Source organism: Salmo salar, chromosome 12, assembly GCF_965601325.2.
Source record: "Salmo salar chromosome 12, fSalSal1, whole genome shotgun sequence".
NCBI lineage: Eukaryota > Metazoa > Chordata > Actinopteri > Salmoniformes > Salmonidae > Salmo > Salmo salar.
Window position 1 is genome coordinate 85608868 of NC_138302.1, and position 14998 is coordinate 85623865.

The 14998-nt window shown below is 40.8% G+C and overlaps 1 pseudogene; it reads right to left on the reverse strand.

Annotated features, from left to right (window-relative positions):
* Positions 1-1531: 1531 nt before the first annotated feature.
* LOC106565941 (toxin MIT1-like) lies at positions 1532-6013 on the reverse strand (annotated as a pseudogene).
* Positions 6014-14998: the final 8985 nt, after the last annotated feature.

Below are 14998 nucleotides of genomic sequence, written 5' to 3' on the forward strand. Positions count from 1 at the left end.
AAGCCAATGTCATAATTGTATACTGTTCTATTAGCATGGGAGGGACTGTTTGGCTCGCAAAACTTGATTATCGGCTTTGTAATAGGCTGTGCTTGCATTACACAAACTGCACCACAGCTTAATTTATGGTATAGCTCATCTCTCAGCTTAACATCATTGTACAGGCAACTTGGTTATATTTTTTGTTTTTCCATCAAGAGAACAATTTCTGTACATTGTCATGGTACACTACTTGGCCCTAATAAACTTATTATCAACTTATTGAGATACAAATTTTACGCTCTGTCAGATACTGTCAGCTTTGACCAATGAATTTATATTAATTGCAGAAGATACCCACCCCATCTGTGAGTACGCTCTATATTTGGGACATTGCTCCATTAAGAAGCCAAGCTTTATGAATATTGAGAAACTAGTCTGAAATGTAACTAGATCTGAATAACACAGTTTCCCATGAATAAAGAATGAGATTAATATGAGTCAACGAACATCGGACAAATCTAATTATAGCTTTGAGCTTTAAATAAATGCCCTGTAAAATGTAGCCAGAAAATTACACAATTTCAGAGCTGTCGGATTTCTGGAGACCTGCTTCCTCTTAACAGAGAAAGCTCTCTTTGTTAAAGTGAGTGGCAAATAGCACTTTCTGTTTTAACCTCTAAATGCCCAAACTCTTCAAATTATTGGGAAGCTAGGATGCTGCTTTGTTGGGGTGGCAGGTAGCCTAGTGGTTAGAGCATTGGGGCAGTAACTGGAAGGTTGCTGGATTGAATCCCCGAACTGACAAGGTAAAAATCTGTTCTGCCCCTGAATTTTACCTTCATTTAACTAGGCAAGTCAGTTAACAACAAACTCTTACTTACAATGACAGCCTAGGAACAGTGGGTTAACTACCTTGTTCAGGAGTAGAACAGATTTTTACTTTGTCAGCTCAGGGATTTGATCCAGCAACCTTTTGGTTACTGGCTCAATGCTCTAACCACTAGGCTACCTGCCACCCCAAGGTGGCTAACCCAGTGTTCCCCGGTAGGCCGTCATTGTAAATAAGAATTTGTTCTTAACTGACTTGCCTAGTTAAATAAAGGTTAAAAAAATATATATATTAATAATTAACTACAATAGTAGTGAAGTATGGGTCTGTCTCTCTCCCTCCATCATGTGCATGTCACTCATATGGCAAGGGGCTGAAGCTAATTGGTTGAACTCAAATTGCTAGGGGGCTGTCCACAAATGGAGGAAAATGGCATAGGTCAGTTTCCAGATTTTTTTTTTTACTTTGGCGACTACTAAATACTTTTAAACCTCCCACTTTGGGCTGGATGTTACAATGTGTAGATCATACATGCATAATCTATGAGTTGAAATACACAATTAGCCATGAAATAGCACAGCTTCCAGAAATCCAATTGCTTCAAACGAGGGATTTCATGGCTAATTGAGTAATTCTACTCATAGATTATGCATGTATGATCTACACATTGACACATCCAGCCCAAAGTGGGAGGTTTAAAATGTACTTAGTGGTCGCTAAAGTTCCAGAGCATGTTTTTAAGGAGGACAAACAAATTGTCTTTTGCAAATCTAAGTCAACCTGAAATGTATCTTTAATAAATGTCCTGAAAACATTTTCCAAACTGCTAATGTAGGCATAGTAAATCACTAGCTGCATTTTTGGTGGTTGTCCTCAGAGGTAGTATTCTTGGTACATGTACGGGGAAAGACATTTTGATTTGCCCTCGGATGTGGTGATGCATGCCAGATTTGGAAGACATGGGCATGTGTGGTGTAGTCTTTTGCCAAAGAAGGGAACCTGGAAACAGAGACAGAAATACATACATTAGGTATAAACAAATAGAATATTCTATAATTGTGGTACAACAAAGATGTTATAGCATCTTTTGTAAGGAAATCTGGACTCTTTCGTTACAACTTTCAGTAGAGACAGATTGACTAGTGAGATGTACAGAACTTGGCCCACCTTGTGACTCAAGCAGTGGCACTCGTCTCCCTCCTGTCCCATAGGGGCACACATCCTCAGGCTTCGGATCCATAAGCTGACCGCACATCACATCCCCCCTCCACACTGAGAGTCCTTCTCACAGGCCTGAAGAGATCACACAAAATATAGAGTTGAAAGAAAAACAAACTTTAAAGAAAACTGAGAGGCATTAAGTGAGAACATTGCTAGAAGCCAAAGCATTTCTACAGCAATTGATTTGTGTTGGTAATGATTGGGCTACTATACAGTGGGCTCAAATTACTGGCACCCCTGACTGGCAATGCACAAACAATACTTAAAATATAAACATAATTATAGAGAAACAAAATGTCCTCCAAATCAAGGTTTCACAATTAATGGCACCCTTAAAGATTATTGTAAATAACATCTACCAAAAACTTAAGTGGAATTTAATTATCTAACTCTTAAGGAACTATATTGAGCCATTACATCACTTCCTGTTTCACTAGGGTATAAAAATTACATAACACACATGCAATATACCGCTGTCATCCAACACCATGAAGAAAACAAAATAACTGGCAGTTCAAAAGAGACAGATGGTCGTTGACCTTCATAAATCTGGTAATGGCTACAAGAAGATCCACAAACAATTGAATATACCACTGAGCACTGTCAGGGAAATTATTAAAAAATTCAAAAGATATGGAACAGTTGAAAACCTCACGGATAGAGGACACAAATGCATTTTGCCCCCCGGGATAGGGAGGAAGATGGTAAGAGAAGCAACAAAATCCCCAAGAATCACTGTGAAAGAATTGCAGGCCTTTGTGGCGTCTTGGGGTCACCAGGTTTCAAAAAGCACCATCAGACGCCACCACAGCCACAGGCTCTTTGGAAGGGTTTCCAGAAGAAAGCCCTTTCTGACTCCAAGACACAGACGCAAGCGCTTGGAGTTTGCCAAATGTCAATTAAATTATGACTGGAAGGTGACTGGTCAGATGAGAACAAAATTGAACGTTTTGGTCAGATACAGCATCGGCATGTTTGACGTCAAAACAGAGATGCATACAAGGAGAGGAACCTCATACCCACGGTGAAATATGGAGGGGGGTCAGTGATGTTTTAATTCCAGAGGTCCAGGGGCACTGGTTAAGATTGATGGCATAATGAATTCCACCAAGTATCAGGCAATTTTGGCTGACAATCTGGTTGCCTCTGCCAGAAGGCTGAGACTTGGCCGTAGGTGGACTTTCCAACAAGACAATGACCCGAAACATACCTCAAGATCCACACAGAAATGGTTCTGTGACAAGAAAATCAATGTTCTGCCATGGCCATCTCAGTCGCCGGACCTCAATCCAATCGAAAACCTGTGGGTTGAGTGGAAGAGTGCAGTTGATAAGCACAAACCCAAGAATGTGAAGGATCTTGAAAGGATCTGCATAGAGGAATGGTCCAAAATCCTTCCAAATGTGTTCCTTAACCTTGTCAAACATTACTGGAAAAGACTCCCTGCTGTTATCCTTGCCAGAGGTGGTTGCACTAAGTACTAAATGAGGAGTGCCAATACTTATGAAACCTTGATATTGGTTACATTTATTTTGTATTAAATAATTGTTTGATTTTGGTTGGTTCCATTGAAACATTAATAAAGTACAGTATTTCTCACATGTTGGTATTTTGAGTTTCTCTATAATTATATTGTTTATATTTGTTTAAGCATCGTTTGTGTATTGCCAGTCAGGGGTGCCAGTAATTTTAGAGCCCACTGTATAATACATGAAGGCTATCATGAGTATTCTAAAAACGATCCAGAAATTGCTCAGAAGGATATGAACAACTTGAGTGACTGCTCTCGCTTCAAATGAAATGAAGGAGAGAGATGAGGGAGGAGTGAGCTGATTTATTGTGACAGTCTGAGGAAAATGTGTTTACGTTTCATGGCTGCATGCACCTATCTCAGTTCATATTAGCATCCCTATGCGTGCACTGTTCTGGCATTTTTCCCCCCTCATCTATTATATTCCATACATAAATTGGATACCAAATAGCCATTGAAGTTGATAAAACAAAGTATGCCCAGGTATTTAAACCTAGAGATATTAGGAACCCCTAGGAAATTCTGCTAAAACTATATATATATATATATATATATATATATATATATATATATATATATATATATATATATATATATATATACATACACAGTACCAGTCAAAAGTTGACACACCTACTCATTCAAGGGTTTTTCTTTTTACTATTTTCTATATTGTAGAGTGTGCAAAGTTGTCATCAAGGCAAACGGTGGCTAGTTTGAAGAATCAAAAATATATTTTGATTTGTTTAACAGGTTTTTGGTTACTACATGATTCCATATGTGTTATTTCATTGTTTTGATGTCTTCACTATTATTCTACAATGTATAAAATGGTAAAAATAAAGAAAAACCCTGGAATGAGTAGGTGTCCAAACTTTTGACTGGTACTGTATATATATTAAACAATGCAACTACACAAATAGCAAACACGTTGCATGGTACCTGAAGTACCATAGGTACTATGTAACAATGTGTACGTACGTACGTACTTGCATCGTACTGCCTCTGTCACGCTCGTCATAAGAATGAGGAGACCAAGGCTCAGCATTCCACATGTTTAATAAAGGAAACTCACCAAAACAGCACAGCACAGCACAGCACAGCACAGCACAACACAACACAACACAACACAACACAACACAACACAACACAACACAACAATGGCAAGTCATGTCATGGCATGGCATGCATAACCTACACATAAACAAGATCCCACAACTCAAGGAGTGAAAAAGGGCTGCCTAAGTATGGTTCCCAATCAGAGACAACGATGGACAGCTGCCTCTGATTGGAAACCACACTCAGCCAAAACAAAGAAATAGAAAAACTAGATTGCCCACCCCACATCACACCCTGACCTAACCAAACTAGAGGAAAATAAACGTCTCTAAGGTCAGGGTGTGACAGCCTCTGCAAAAGCTTATTTTAAGTTATATAAAGTTGGAGCAATATTATATTAAAACCTGTTTCCTTGTTAAAGCCATCACATTCAACTTTTCCAAGGAACATGAATTGACAAAATGATTCCATTATACATAGGTTGGTTATACTATGTTGGAGAAATAAAACCTTATTTAACATATTATTTGACACTGGTTTCACCAGAAGGAACTATTATGGTTACACAGTTAATGTAAAATATTAACTTAAAAAACATGATAACAACATTTGTTTTACAGCAATAACGAAAGGATTGTGCTCTTCAATATGAGTTCCTAAGGCAATCTCACAGTTGGCTAGCCTCACATTGATAGAGAAAAATATGCAGACTTGCTGCAACATAATGCAAATATTCTTCTCTGTGTATAGCCAGCCTAGAGTTGATAATGATATATGTAAATCAAACATGATGTCATAAAGGCAGGCTGTAACTGTATTGTGTCCTCATGAGAGGCTTCTCATTACATTGAGATAATCTACTAAGAATCTATTAGATTTTGTGCACCCCCCATTTAGATTTTGATAAATTATGATAATTATTTCATATTCATCCAAATCAAGCTTCCCATAACAAAATATAACATTTTCTATATTATCATTCACTCATAACTACACTCTTAGAAAAAAGGGTTCCAAAAGGGCTCTTCGGCTGTCCCTTTATACAGAGGGTTCTCCCAAAAGGTTCCTACCTGAAACCAAAAAGGGTTCAAAGGGTTCTCCTATTGGGACAGCCAAAGAACCCTTTAAGGTCCAGATAGTACCTTTTTATTCTAAGAGTGTAGTTGGCTCCCAAGACCTGTTGGCTTCCACTTACCCCTGTGATGACTGCTGAGGAGCCATCTGACACGAGTAGTAGACAGAATAGTAGGTAGCAGCTGGACCGCATGGTGAAGAAGAATAGTTCTCCAGCTCCTGTGTTCTACAGGGTGAAAGAGATGCTGTGTCTGCTGTGTGTACCTGAGTGTGTATGTGTGCGTTAGATTGACTTGGAAAGAGAGGTGGCCTCCAAACTCTTGTGTCGAGGGCAGAGAGAGGTTTATAAACCCAGCCTGCCATTCACAGTCTCAATGAGTCACTCAGCACCAGTATTGCCTCAGGAGAAAAAAAGAGAAGCCCCAAGGCAAGGCTCAACACGACAATATCCCTCTGGCATTCTCTATGGTGACGCCAATTCTTCCCATTCTTCTCCACCGTTACCATACTCATCCTTTGAGTGGTCTCAAACCTGTTGTTGTTTTGTCATCTTTAAGCAGACGATGAAGCATTATATCTTATTTTTTTCCAAAATATCAATTTCCACACTTCAAGTAATATGCAGCCAGGTATTAAAATGATATGGTGGGGAAAGAAAAACCACACACTCCGTTGCTCTGGTGCAATAAGTTTAAACAAATGTATATCGTCACTAAAATAATGCCACTCCAATGAAAATGTCAAAGCCAACTGAATGAGTACAGGAGAGTACAGGGTTTAATGCTTTTTTATGCACCAAGGCCATACTGTATGTGTGGGTAAACTGCCAATATTCAATCTGCTATTGGAACGGTTGTCATGACTACAACTCAAGGTCTCCTCTCCAACATGAAAGGTGGTGGCACTTGTGATTTTATTAAATATTTTTACCCAGGGTGTCACGTCCTGACCAGGTAAAAGGGTCATTTACCATAGTAGAATGGTCAGGGCGTGGCAGGGGGGTTGTTTTGTGTGTTTTGGGGTTTGTTGGTTTCTAGGGGAATGTGTTCTAGTTTTCATTTTCTATGTTTCGTTTTCCAGGTTTGGCCGAGTATGGTTTCCAATCAGAGGCAGGTGTCTTTCGTTGTCTCTGACTGGAAGCCATACTTAGGCAGCCTGTTTTCCTTTGGGTTTTGTGGGTGGTTGTTTTCCGTATAGTCTATGTACCTTACCTGTTGGCTGTCGTTTGTTTTTTCTTGTGAAGTGTTACTCATTAAAAGTAAAGAATGCGCACTCAACACGCTGCGCCTTGGTCTAATCCTTTCGACGCTTATGACACAGGGACACGTCAAAAGAAGCAATGTCAGTTCAATTGTTAGATTTAAAAGAATGATGATACAAAAATGTGCTCTCCTGCTTCAATCAAATAAATGTAATTGTTTGGCTTGCATGTGTTCCAGAATAGAGACATCAAGTATTACCAGCTGATGAGTCCAGTCAGCTGCAGTGAATGAACTGTCCATCATCAGTTGGTAAGGACTTGACAGAGCCACAGTGACACAGCTAACTAAGTCACACAGGAAGCCCAGAGTAAGGTCCCATCCTCAGGATTGAGGACCAAAGGTCTAGAAGCAGTGTGACTTGAAGCAGTGTGACTCTGAATACAGCAGAATATGAACGACGGTTGTCACTCAAGAGCATCTGCATTTTCCAACTCATTTTCTTCAGTCATCCAATGGGGAATACCAACCAAGGTGAACACATGAATGGCTGACATGTACATTTGAGATTTGATCCACTGGTCCTGTAATAGCTGGTGAGAGAGAGGGAGGGGCGAGAGAGAGAGACACACACAGAGACAGCAGTATGTTTAAGCTGCAGGGTAGACTGTTTTTAATGCCAACTCTGACTGAATGCCAGGAGCTAGCTGAAATGACTTGGCATGCATCCTTCCAGAGTGCTGCTCTTCCCTGACTTATCACTACTCTTTCATCATTGCACATATCAAGGCACTGTTAAGGAAGAAAACAGCAGAAGAAGAACTGCATCACCTGGATAGAAATAATATGCCAGATTTTTATTTTCCTAAGTCTCAGGCTGTCTCAATCCACTTCAAACTCTCAAAGTAGAGAACTTTAAAGCAAAATACAGAAGCAATTTTCCATTTTTAAGAGAATCATAATTTAAGAGAAAAACCGTTAATTTCTACATTTCCACATTGTAGTTCCAGGGTGCACTCCAATTGTTCCTGAAATATTTCCCCTAATTACTGCAAGTACGTCATTTGTCATTTAAAGCACTTTGTTTTATCTTATGCCTGTGTTGTTGGAACCAGTCTGCTTGCCAAGCTGGAGCTCCAAGTCTCAAAGCAAGTCAAACAGAGACTGGAAACACAAGGAAGAAGTAAAGCGGCTAGGACAAACAACAAAATGGCACTGTATGGTGTGTACTGTGAAATATGACAGGTTTCCATTACTTACAAATCACGCATAACATACAACTTTAATGCAACACCACGATTTTTCATCATTTTCAGTGTTGCCCATGAGACTGAATCAGTCATTATTATAGGTGTCTACATCCATAACATTGTATAGTCCCAAGTAGGCTTGAAAAATTCCGGTACTTTTAAACATTTCCTAGGTTTTCCAGAAATCCTGTGAATCTTCCAACCTGGAATCTTCCAACCTGGATAAAAAATCAAAAAATAAAAAGGGAATTTGGGGAAAGTTTCCACCCTAAGTCACAAGGATTTTCCCTTGAAAATGTCAAAAGGGTTGTCAATGAGGATTGATCATTTGATGCGTCATCACCTTTTATAAAACTACTCTCTCTGGTCTAAGACCCATACTTCATGACCATCCCACAGCCACACAACCACACACGTTATTTATCAATTACCCTCTAAGCCCAATCGTTCCTCTATTCCGTGCAGAACCCATCGTTGCTTTATGATTTATTTACCACAGCAGATTACAGAATGCCCCATTTTATATTGTCCCTGCTTGCTGGCGCTAGCTGAGATTTTAGAGGCAGGCAGCCACGTGAGAAGACAGGCTGACTAGTGCCACACATTGTTACACTCGGAGGAGTGCAGTGTGTTTGGTTCATTCTGACAAACACTGAGGTTGTGGCACAAAGGTTCTTTAGAAAGCATTAAAGCGGGGTGACCACCACAGTCAAGGTAGTTTACAGACAAGGGGTTATTTTTGGAGGAGGCTTGCGTCTTTCTTGCTGTTCTTGTTCGTTGGCCTGGAGGGCGGTGGGGGAGAAAATGTCTTAGGACGTATGAGGATGGGCACAGGGCGCTTGGCACGCTGACAGTCAGGAAGTTTAAAGCTCCTCTGTGTGTCAGCTGTAATTACTGTCTGGCAGGACAACGCTTGGCTCTGGGAGTAGGACACTAATGTCTCTGATATAATGTAGACCCAGAGCGAAGTAATGATTTACATGAATGACAAAGGCTTCTCCTTGGCTGCTGTCTGTTCAGGATTCAGAATGAACAATCCCGCTGGGCACAGACATTAATTCAACATATACAGTATTCCACATTGGTTTCATTGAAATGACGTGGAAACAACGTTGATTCAACCAGTGTGTGCCCAGTGGGATGTACCTTACATGAGTTAAGACATTTTGATTTCTGTCATTCCTGGTGAGGGAGGGGTTCCCGGCTCATCCACATACATCGATACTGAGTCTGTCGCTTCAATGAATCCCCAATCAAATTTTCTCTGCATCCATAAACATGTATTAGGGACACATGTCATGAGATTACAGGTTATTTTGAACATCTGGATTTTTTGGCTCTGGACATTACCAAAGCCCATGGTAACATAATGTTGATGCTGTTCAAATCCTCTGGCATCACCACTGGACATCCTCCCTCCCTCACGAAGCACTGCAGGATGCCAGCCCATCTCTGCCACTCATAATCTGATGCTTTTCATCTCCATGACATGGCCCCTCTGGTGTGAGATGGGAGTAAATCACGGTGTAGCTAGGATCCCACCTGCTGGGATGATCCCCTGAAGGGATTAGGGAAGTGTAAGGGAGAGAGGAATGTGGGAGACCCAACAGGGAGAGTAGAGCCAGGGGGAAATCCCATGGGGCCCCAGCAAAATGAGTTGCCTTTTAATTGCTGGCCATGCCTAATCCTATAGTGTTATAACCCCTGTGGTGGTGTGATGTGTTTACATTTGCCCCCAGGCAATGATGTGTGGAAGGAGAACCCTGCACAAGAAAGAGACAAGGGCATGACAAAATAATCCCCATTGATTCATGTATTCATTATTACATGGTATAAATCCTATTTCTAAATCCTATTTCCCTAAAACAGGGTGTAAATCCAATTTCTCTCAAACTGCCCCAACCATTCTGATCATCAATATGTAGAATATGTAGGAATATGAAACGTTTCTGGTCAATGTACTGTGCTTTTTCTTCTATTCAAAATTCATAAATCCTGATATTGTCCCCTCAAACACCCAAAATATGAATAGCCACCTTGGTTGTCTATGTCATAGCTACAGCTTGGACAAAATGTACCAATTTGAAGTTTGCAAAATATTTCGCATTGGTTTTGAATTACTGCAGAATTTGCCCTTGCCCTTCACTGCATTCAACTTTATTTAAAAAATACAATTGATATTATACAACTAGTTTTCTGTTCTACCTGACAATGCACACACCTGGTGTCCCAGGTCTAAATCAGTCCCTGATTAGAGGGGAACAATAAAACAAATACAGTACAACTGTCGTTGAGGTCCAGCGTTGAGTTCGAGGGATATAGAAGAAAAACTCAAACTTTAGCCTTGGTTATTTGTCCAGTTCAATTCACTTCTATTTAGGTGACCTTTTGACAGTTATATACACAATTCTCTAACGTCACTCTCTTCAATATTCTTCATTGTTGTCTTCGAGATCTCCTCACCCAGTCCACATACACTCCATCGCACCTACACAACATTCATTGGGTTCTTTATAGTGCTTTACCCTTGATGTCATAGAGATTTAGAATATGTTGTGTTTTTAGAGTCCCACAGAGTGTTTTGTGTAAGAGAGGGATCCACTCCTTCAGAAAATATGTAACCTTGAATTATGTCACAATTGTCCTTTTTTTACTGCCAGGACATTTACTACCATGCAAATAGCCCTTCGCCTTGCAAGATCACACACGATTTATAGCTCATCAATTCAGAGTCCTGTCCTTGATTCACCACTAAGGCATCTCATCACATCCATTCACAACTGAATCCAACCTCCACAAACTATTGGCCACCTGAGCTTCTTCTGTTCTCTAGAAGAATACAGCTCCTCCACTTTCTTCCTAAGTGGACGACTCTATTGAGAAATTAAAGGGAGCATGCTGATTGTGTGAAAAGTCTTTACTTTTTAACATTCTTCAAACATACAGCACAAATGCATTGAGGAGAGAGCCCCATTAGGTACTAGTTACTACTGTACTCATTATCAGTTTTATGAGTTATGACTCAGAGAGTGCATTTGAAGATTCTGTAACACAAAACAATGAATATTACAACTACATAGCATGAAATAATCAAAAAGTATGAATCAATTAAACTTTGACTTTGAGTTTAACCTAGACTATGGGATCAGATCATCCAACTAGGGTTTCTCATGCCTATACTCAACACAAACACATACTGGTATAAGGTCACTACTTTTATGCTCAAGCTTTAGTAATGTGAACATGGCTACCATCACAAATTACACTCCTTAAATCAGTGACTGAGACTGGACAGGTCAGTGCCAATAGGTTTACGTAGACAGTTTTTAGCCATGGGAAGAATATGTGCTATTTACACACTAAATGCATGCTCTTCAACCGATCGCTGCCCGCACCTGCACGCCCGTCCAGCATCACTACTCTGGACGGTTCTGACTTAGAATATGTGGACAACTACAAATACCTAGGTGTCTGGTTAGACTGTAAACTCTCCTTCCAGACTCACATTAAGCATCTCCAATCCAAAATGAAATTTAGAATCGGCTTCCTATTCCTCAACAAAGCATCCTTCACTCATGCTGCCAAACATACCCTCTTAAAACTGACCATCCTACCGATCCTCAACTTAGGTGATGTCATTTACAAAATAGCCTCCAACACTCTACTCAACAAATTGGATGCAGTCTATCACAGTGACATCCGTTTTGTCACCAAAGCACCATATACTACCCACCATTGAGACCTGTACTCTCTCGTTGGCTGGCCCTCGCTACATACTCGTCGCCAAACCCACTGGCTCCAGGTCATCTACAAGTCTCTGCTAGGTAAAGCCCCGCCTTATGTCAGCTCACTGGTCACCATAGCAGCACCCACCCGTAGCACGCGCTCCAGCAGGTAAATCTCACTGGTCACCACCAAAGCCAATTCCTCTTTTGGCCGCCTTTCCTTCCAGTTCTCTGCTACCAATGACAGGAACGAACTGCAAAAATCCCTGAAGCTGGAGACTCATATCTCCCTCACTAGCTTTAAGCACCAGCTGTCAGAGCAGCTCACAGATCACTGCACCTGTATATAGCCCATCTGTAAATAGCCCATCCAACTACCTCATCCCCATACTATATTTATTTATCTTGCTCCTTTGCACCCCAGTATCTCTACTTGCACATTCATCTTCTGCACATCATTCACTACAGTGTTTAATTGGTATATTGTAATTACTTCGCCACCACGGCCTATTTATTGCCTTACCTCCCTTATCTTACCTCATTTGTACACACTGTATATAGACTTTCTTCTACTGTATTATTGACTGTATGTTTGTTTATTCCATGTGTAACTCTGTGTTGTTGTATGTGTCGAACTGCTTTGCTTTATTCTTGGCCAGGTCACAGTTTTAAATGAGAACTTGTTCTCAACTAGCCTACCTGGTTAAATAAAGGTGAAATAAAAATAAATAAATAATATAAATGTGACATTCTCTAAAAAAGTATTACTTTTCACAAGGTTGTTGAGTTAGGACATGTGAATGAGCACAACATTCCAGTGTCTACATGCCAAAGGTTTCTCTGCCTCTGGCGGAGGGCTCAGTCTGTGAAGATAGACCTTTGTCAGTATAAACAAACACAGCAGGGCGGACATGCAGTACAACACATCCCTGCTGCTCTATGTACTGTAATGTATGCAGTGCAGCAGAGTGCTGTGGTGTGATGCTAACACAGGGTGACACGGGAGGCTGGGATGGCCTCAGGGCCTGACACCCCTGTCACATGGGGCGGGTCATGTGAGGACCTGAGTAAGTGAGCTGTCACAGCATATCAGTGCTGACCTCATCCTGAGCCTCATAAACGCCTCATCACTGCTGATGAAAACACTTAAGAGAACCCCCCGTCTTCAAGACCTCAAGGACAGTGATCGAGCCGTGCATGGAGATTTCCCATTAACCCCAGTGTTCTAATTTTCACAGCACATACAGTGTAGCAGTGTGCTGAGATCCCAGCTAACAACAAATGTTCCCACAACTTAAGAGAATCTTCCCTTATTAAGAATCTCATTAACGTTTTCATAGGAATGTTCCTGTGATATGCCAGGAATGTTTCCAAGAGACCATTCCCTTAATGTCCAATATAACTTACCCAGAACGTGGTTACCATGTTCTCAGAACTTGAGATATTAATATTCTTGACACTTTCATGGGAACTTCACAATAACATTAATATGTCCAGTTTTCTGTGGGTTAGGAGAGTATTCCATCAACGTCACACTAAACATACACAGAACATTGTTGCCATGTTCTCAGAATATAATATACTAATGTTTTAGACATTTTTCATGAGAACATTGCAGGAACATTTCTGTGTATCAGTTGTTTTGTCAGGATGTCGCCTGATGGTCCCAAAGAAACGTTCTCCCTCAAAAAATATGTTTCATTTCACATCACACATTGTTACTGTTGCCAAACCCGGTTAATCTGACTATTCTCCTCATTGATTTTATTGACTTATTTCAGCGATTTATGGGCTTTCTGTAAAGTTGTCTAATGTTGGTGGGGGCATGTTAACCAGTTTGAATGATACTCCTGAATCATTATTATCAATAAAATAGTTTTTCTTGAGTGTACTTTTAACAGAGTTGAGATTTACTTCAAAGTGCAATCACCCTATTGCTTACACCAGAAATGCCCCATTTTATCCAAGAGGAAATATAATCCCTGCAGTTTCCATTTCAGCCCATACAGAAATAAGGAAAGGTCAACGTCTCTCTATATAACAGAGCTGTCTAACATCAGGAGGCTCAGAAGCACACTTCAATTTATCACATAACCTGCTTTCAACATTTTTGAATCCAAATCAAATCCCACATCCTCTTTGACGCAGAAAGCAATGTAAATATTGTTCATCTATCATCAAAGAGTCCTGTGAAACCACTACTAGACCGGCAGAGTTGAGTGTGTCTTTGAGGATGCCAACCATGTCCATGGCGACAAGCAACGGAGAAAGAGAGAAAGAGTGAGGGCGATAAAGAAAGAGAGAGGGAAAGAAAGAAAGAAAGAAAGAAAGAAAGAAAGAAAGAAAGAAAGAAAGAAAGAAAAGAGAAGAGATTGGGGGAGTGCAGGGTAGGGTCAGTCCCTCCCCTTGGTCCAGCACAGCGTTAAAAGCCCGCCGTGGTCCGTGAGTAGGAAAATAATCAATTTCTTATTTTGCCTGCCTGTGCGCCTGTCTGGCTAGATACCCTCTCCACTCTCTGCCTCTGGATCCAATAGTAGATCCAGAGGCATTTCACTAGAACTTCCTCCCTGCATCAGCAGCCTGCTTACCCAAGACAATAGCCCCAGGGTATAATGCACAGCATACGGCCTGGATAACAAGGTGCTCCCCTCATTAATGAGGAGAGAGCTGGCAGCCCTTCCCCCCTCCCCCCTCCCCCTGAGGATCATGGACCCATGATGGAGGATGTGTGATCTATGTCTGAGAGAAATATTCAAACAACTGCTGCAGTTGCTCCACATTCCTAGGCCGAGTTTGGAAGGCATCACATAATCTCATTGAGCAATCTTTTGACGGGTCTGCCCTCAATCTCACATCATTGTGGAATGCTATGAACAAGGATGCAAAAAGGCTGTGCTGTGCTATATCTAACAGCCAACTGTAAATGAGCAAACATAGCAGCATCCTTGGAGATATCAGAGCAGCGATTACCATGCATAAACATGATCTAATGTTAGCACTGTGTTTATTGAGTAGGGACTGTGGCTATGCGTGCTCGCTTAATTACAGCGAGTTACCCACACAATTCAGCACATTGTCATTTGGGAAGAACGTAAAAGACCTCCATCATGATACAAGCAATTTAAGAC